The 7,440-nt window shown below is 32.8% G+C and overlaps 1 long non-coding RNA gene across 1 annotated transcript in view; it reads right to left on the bottom strand.

Moving 5' to 3' along the window:
• The window catches only part of LOC102501695 (uncharacterized), an 8,815-nt gene extending 1,901 nt beyond the window's left edge, over positions 1–6,914 (bottom strand). Inside the window, exons 1-3 of the long non-coding RNA XR_337541.1 lie at positions 6,887–6,914; positions 4,860–4,886; positions 521–541 (exon numbers count right to left, since the gene is read on the bottom strand). This is a non-coding gene — a long non-coding RNA (uncharacterized LOC102501695). The remainder of the gene's footprint in view (positions 1–520; positions 542–4,859; positions 4,887–6,886) is intronic.
• Positions 6,915–7,440: the final 526 nt, after the last annotated feature.

Raw genomic sequence — 7,440 nt, 5'->3', positions numbered from 1 at the left:
AGTTCAAAATTGACCACCAATATAATTTGAAATTTTTAATAGAGTATGACATTTTCCTCAACAACTTTGAAGGCTTCTCTCCTCTCTTAAGGCTTCAGCAGGTATACACTGCATAGTAATAGCCCTTTGGTTTTGGAATGCATGCTAGAAGTCCTAAGTTAGTGGAAAACGTCAAGAATATATAGAGTGGAAACCATGTATCATCAGACTATCTGTCATCTCACAAAATTCATACTGAAAGTATGGGAAGTTTATGGAGGTTTAAAAAAGTAAATATACAAGGAGCAAAGGATATGAGATTAAAAAAAAGAAAGAAAAGAATGTTATCAGAGGATGGCATAGAAACAGAAACAGACAGATCTTAAAATGGGAAATGTACACATACAGACTTAGGGAGAGCTCACATCCAGGCAAAGGCGAGCCAATACATTGCATATGTAAACAGTACTATGGGATTTAAGATACAAAAAAATGGTCTTTTAAGTGTTATAGAAGTAAATACATATCATGAAAAATTTACCAATTTTTTTCTGAAGAATATCTGTAAAACATAAATGGAAAATGAATGTCAATATCACACAAAACAAATATCAAAAAATTAAACAATATAAAAGCTTTGAATGGTTTGAAAAATCTGATTCTGATAAAAGCATACAAACATACACATAAACAATAAATGAAAGCTGCATTTTGTCCAGAGAATGTTGATGAAATATGAAAAGAAGGAAAATGTCTAAATTATTATTGAGGGAAATTTGTAGAATTCATTCTGATGGTTACTGGTTGAGAATGTGCTTAATTACTTTTGACATTATTTTTATAATTTTTTAATTCAATTTGTTAGATATAACACCTTCTTTGCATTGTACATATAATTAATTCTTAATTATTGCTCTAGTCACATATTCACAGTTGACCAATGTATAATATCAGAATTTACAGTGTTCAAAAGAAAAATGTATGAGAAAAATCGCTGAGACAATTTCATATCTTATCTCATCTTGTAAAGTTTATCTAAGCAATAATTGCATAGTAATGTTTTCTGGAAATGTGAATAAGAGACAGAGTTCTGAAGTTTGGATTATCCCAGAAATAAATATAGAATGGAAAGCACAAGTCTATCAAGCTAATGTTCTTCTTCTCCAAATTTCATTGTGTATTTTCTCTGGGTGACAGAAAACCCAATAGCTATAGTGAATGATGGTTATGAAGTTAAAAAAAAAGAGGGGGGGGTTGTTAGAAATGAAAGATCGTAGCCAAGCAGCCATGAGAAGGACATAGTATGAAAGAAGAGTACATTTTAAAAACTTGAGGTGGAAAGAGTATACAGAGAGGGGTGAGGAAGACAATGGATGGTATAGAAGTAAAGGAGAGGTGGGTATTAAAGTACTATTAAAACAAATGTTTGGGAGGAATCAGTTATCAGTTATTACCAAGTTTTTCCTTAATGTCTCTTGAAAAATAAAATAGGTTACTGTATCATGGAAAATAAAGAGAAAGAGAATTCAAATATCTTTAAAATTTATTTTTAATTTTAAAATTTTTGCACCAAAATTAACTTATACTTTAATTATATTTCTCCATGAACGTTTAAAGTATCCTCATACAGTTAATATTAAATACCATAATAGCAATGTTGTATAAAGTCCCCACAGTACAGAATAAGAGAATGAGTTAAAATAAACTATTGCTCCTGTAGGAAGTACAGAATAGGTTTCTGAATGACTTTATTAACATTTTTGTCAACCAATTAATACATGATTTTGCTATTTTTTAGTTTCTATTTCACTTCATTCCCAAATGAAGATGAACTAAAGTAAGAAATCTAAATGAAGGAAGTTAAAATATGAATTGGCACAGAAAGGAATTCAAATCACATTATATCACTCATATTGGAGAAAATTTAAATATCAGAAACTTAAAAAGTAAGATATCACAGGTATTTAATTAGTGAAATGTATTTAATGAGGGATCTGTTCTCTTTGATTGAAAATAGAGATAAAATGAGGATGTAATTATGAGAAAAACTGAATTGCAAAGGAAGGTGCTAAACTTTCACAGGAAGGGTCAGAATATAAATATGTGTATGCCATAGCTGAACTTGAGCACTGAGGTTTAAAGATAATATACAAAAACAGCAGTAAGAATGACTAGAAGTAGAATAAAACTGGTGCTTGCTTTGGCCCTGCTCATACTTATCTATAAAATAAAAGGAAAAGGGGGGCTGATTCATTGAAAACGAAGGCATAATATCAAAAAGGGCAGAGGACAAAAATTTTCAACTTGCTTGTTTTTGTCTGTGGTTCAAATTAACCCATGTTCCTGAGAACTGGAAGAGTATGTTACCAAAGGACACTTTACCTAATAGAGGCAATAATTCTGTAGAATATGGCACCCTTGTTGCCAAAGGAATTAGCAGAGGAAATGGTATCTGACAAGAGACAGAATGGGCATCCCTATGTGAAACACATTACCTGCATTCTTGGTTTTCATTTTGAAATTCCCCTGTTTCTAGCATAAAATGAAACAAACTGCATGTATAAGACTGAGGCATAAGAAATTGATGAGTTGTCCAGTGAAAGCACCACCCATCAATCCAAAATTCTGCCTTGGTAGTAGTCACATAGAGACAGGATAATGCATTGATGATATGTATTTCCACATTCACTTTCTTCTACAAGCAAAAATATAATTTAAAATATAGGTTCTATTAAAAATATAAGTGTCATGTTAAAATTTTAGTGATTATATAAGGATTTTATTTAAAAATATATTTTGACAGGAAGTGGATGAATATGGAAGATTTACTGCTCAGTGAAGCATCCAGGCTATGAAGGAGAGGCATTGTATGTCTCCATGTAATAAATATTGTGTCCACACTCTATGACTGAAACTAATTGACTAAAGGATATAGAAACACAGTATATAGATGTAAATACCAGATATAGTGTATGTGAAAGAGGAGGGTCTGAGGAAGGATATTTAGAAGGGAGGCAAAGCATTAATGGCACAAAGAAATATGTTATTATCTGTTTTGTAGTTTTATCAACTGTACTAGGGAGAAATGTTCGCCTGTTGAAATATCCATTTTGTAAGCCAAATAATAACGTGATTGAATGTATAAAAGAAAATGAAATAAATAAAAGAAAAAAAAAAGAACACAAAATAAATGTAAAATTCAAAACTTTTTTTTTTTTGAGAGGTTTTTCACTATAGGGCATGTGCGCTCGCCAGACGGACAGAGAGAGACAGAGAGACAGAAAGCGAGAAATCACCCCCCAGGGGGGATGGCCACGCTGCAATCCCTCTTCTGCCATTCTTGGGCATGCATGCACACGCACCCAGCATGGATTTTAAGCCACCGGGTCCAGGACGTGAACCGCGGTCAACTATGTGGTAGTCCAGCAACATAGCCATTACTCTAACTGCTGGTTCCCAAATTCAAAACATTTCAAAAAAGAAAAAGTATTATAAATTTTGTCTGAATTTGTAAAAGACTCCATATAACCAAAGCAATAATGTAAAAAGTACAATAAAGCAGGAGACATTTACTCCCTGATCGCAAAATATATTACAAAACTGTAATAATCAAAACACCATGGTACTCTCACAAAACAGGCATGTAAACCAATGGAACATAATGGACACCTCAGAAAACCAAACATATATTATGAACTTATTTTTGACAAAGGTATACCCTAAGATAAAGGGTTGGTTGACTAAGACAACCAGTGGGGAAAGAAAATCTCTTCAGGAAGTGGTGCTGGATAAATTGGATATCTACCTGCAGAGAAATAAAACTGGACCTCATCTCTCAACATTATCAAAAAATCAACTCTTTTTGACAAAGGTATACCCTAAGATAAAGGGTTGGTTGACTAAGACAACCAGTGGAGAAAGAAAATCTCTTCAGGAAGTGGTGCTGGATAAATTGGATATCCACCTTCAGAAAAATGAAACTGGAACCCATCTCTCAGCATTATCAAAAATCGACTCAAAATAGATCAAAGATCTAAACATAAAACCTCAAACTGTAAAACTACTTGTGACTGGGACCAGCAGGTGGCATGATGGTTGACGTGTTGGCCTCCCAAATGGCAGTGTGTGGATCATGTCCTGGACCTGGCGGTTTGCTTTTTCTCTTTCTGTCTCTTGCTCTTTGTCTCTCTCTGGTAAATTAAAAAATGCTAATGACAATAAATAAATTTAAAAGCTTAAAAATATATATATGAAATATATATGAAATGAAAAAAACAAGGGAGAAATCAGAATAGGTGTTCTTGCATGATGACCCAAACCACTTAGATTTGGTGTGGGGTATTTTCTTTCTTTTTCTTTTTTCAGAATATTTACAAACCAACTTACATCAAAGACACAAGATGTCAAAATTAATGAATCAGAGCTTAGTAGAAATATTAATCTCTCTCAAACTGTCTGAGCAGTGGTACAAATCCTAAGACATATGTTAATGAGACGTATCCTCAAATAATTTTCCTTGGAAAACATATGATTGAGAAATATTCAAAGTAAAATACCTTTTAATTTTGAATTATTATTTTTCATAAAAAATGATATGCACACATACTAAAGTTCTTCTTTTCATTATTCTTCACTTAAAAAATTTAAATTTTGGAAGTTTAAAATCACTGAGGATTATTTGAGATATTAAGTCTTCATAAAAATGTTTAACTATTTTGATGATGTCTCTCACCACCTTTCTGTTTCACTCTCTGTCTCTTACAAATGAACGAAAGAAAGAAAGTCTAAATATATGTATGGAAAATTACAGATATCAACCAAACAACCATCAGTCTTTGTGTAGAAGATTGAGAATAATGGAATTCTTAAAAAAAACTTACCAGTAGTTTTTTCAGAGCTCCCAGAAACTAAAGTGCAAAAATCAATGTAAATATCATTGATGTTTATAAACAAAGAAAATTCAAAATTCTACCATTACAATCAATATTTCAGAGAATCATAAATACTAAAATATTTTGAATGGAAAACCATGCAAAACACCTGTCTATGTTTCAGCATTTGGATAGTATTGTAGGGGTAGTGGAAACATGAGCCCCAAGATCACATTAGACCAGTGATATCAGACTTTCAACTTTCTTTTTTTTTTTTTCTTTTTTTGGAGGGGTTTTTGCTATAGAGCATGTGTGTTCGTTAGAAAGACAGAGAGACAGAAAGCAAGAAATCATCCCCCAGGGGTATGGCCACACTGCAATCCCTTCTCCTCCATTCTCCTTTTAGGATCTTGGGCACACACATATACACGCCCGGTGTGAGTTTAAGTCACCTGGTCCAGGATTCAAACTGGAGTTGACTACGTGGGAGTCCAGCGACATAGCCATTAGGCTAACTGCTGGTTCCATCAGACTTTCAACTGTCATTGAATGTACCAAACTTGGAGAAATTGAGTTCAGTGACATAGAGTCTTCTGTGAGTTCTTAAGCTTTAGGGAAGTATCAAACTTTAAGTAACTGTCCATCATGTTTGAATATATGATCAATACCCAAGATTAACATTTTACAGAAAATTACATCAACTGTATGTTATATTCCTATCACCCCAGAATCATCCACCTTACATATGACATAGTGAATTCTGGAAAGTCTGGAAGTCAGATGACAATACACATAGAGTTGGAATGCTGAGAAAGAAAAGAGGGATAAATGAAAGAGGGGTTGGATAGAAAGCAGACATAGAGAAATTGATAGAAGGTATAATGGTGGTTTTCAAAACCAAATATTGGAGGCCTAAATGTTAGAAACTCAGAAGAATTGAGAGCCAAAGAGGGAACAAGATTGTAGGGTTCTGTGGCCCCACCAAGGATGCAGAGCAGCAGTACACCACTCTTAACACGACATGCCATATGAATGGCAAGTCTGGTTTCCTGGTCAACCCACACAGGTCTAGAATCCACAACCGACATTGATTCTGGCTAGTTGGGCAAGGCATCATAGAATGAGACTCTGTTTGAGGGCATTTGTCTCTCTGTATCTCAGGGAAGAATTAACAATATTTCTTTAAAATACAGAGAAATAAAAAACGTGAAGAAAACACTTATTTCTTAGGGTATTGAGAATACAATAAATGTGATAGAATTTATCAGGATTTTATACAGATTCATCTAAAAGTAAAATGTAAAGATCAATGTAAATAGCCTAAGAAAAAAATTGCAAGAAAAATTTACTGAAAATCTTATATTTTCAATGAAATCTTTCAAGATTTAGATAAATTCACAATGCGTAGACAGAAACACACAAAATGTGTCTTAGAATTCACTTTTGTCAAGAATATAGTCTATAGAATAAAAATGAGACCAAAAGGAATCAATATACTAAACTGAAAAATCATTCCGTATTTTTATTTATGGCAATTAACTTGTTTTTCTTCGTAAGTACTTTAAACTGTTCTTGATATTTTTAGATTATTTTATATTCCATAGTATTGCTTAGAGGTTTCTTAACCCTACTAAATTATATGAACAGTATTAAACCTGTATGGTAACTACTATAAAGTGTTACTCTGTAGAATAATGTTGCCACACATATTAATTTAAAGTATGTGAAGCCATTGGTACTAAAGAAATACAAAATTGGGTTAGTGGGTGTTCCCTTTCAGGACTCTTTGTTCACCAAGTACACAAAACGTCTTTGAGGTTCTATTTTAACAGAAGCTTGAGTGTGACTATCTAAAAACATTGAAATATTTTATATTATCTTGTTCCATCTTTGCATTTTTCTGTTTCTGTCTCTGATTTTTTTGAATAAAAGAAGAATGAATCTAAAAATATTTAGGCAAAGTTAAATATATTAATGAAAGAGTAATCAGTCTTTGTTTCAGAGATGGGGAATAATGGGATTCTTGAAAAACTTACCAGTAGTTTTCTCAGAGGTCTCTGAAACTAAAATGAAAAGATCAATGTAAATATAATTAGTGTTCACAAACAAAGAACATTCAAAATTCTATCGTTTCAATCACTATGTGAGAGAATGATAACTATTAAAATGGTTTCAATGGAAACAACAGTGTGTTTCAACATTTGCATAGTATCACAAAGGGTAGTGAAAATAATAGCCCCAAGATGACATTAGAAAAAAACAATGATATCGGACTTTCAACATTCCTCAAAAGTACATATCGTGGAAAAATTGATTTCAGTGACATCGAGTTTTCTGTGAAATATTAAGGTGTTAGGGCAGGATCAAACTTGCAATAATGGACCACCATGTTAGGATATAGGGCAAAGAACCAAAGTGAAAATTCTACAGAAAATTACATCAATTGTAAGTTTATATAGGAATAAAATATGTTATATTCCTATCAGCACAGGATCATCCACCTTACATATGACTTAGTGAAACTCTGGAAAGTCTGGGAGTCACGCAAAGCAATTTACATTGACTTGGAATGCTAAGGAAGAAAACAGAG

Source organism: Tupaia chinensis, unplaced genomic scaffold (genome assembly GCF_000334495.1).
Source record: "Tupaia chinensis unplaced genomic scaffold, TupChi_1.0 Scaffold147055_1, whole genome shotgun sequence".
NCBI lineage: Eukaryota > Metazoa > Chordata > Mammalia > Scandentia > Tupaiidae > Tupaia > Tupaia belangeri.
This window is presented reverse-complemented; position numbering and strand designations above follow the sequence as displayed.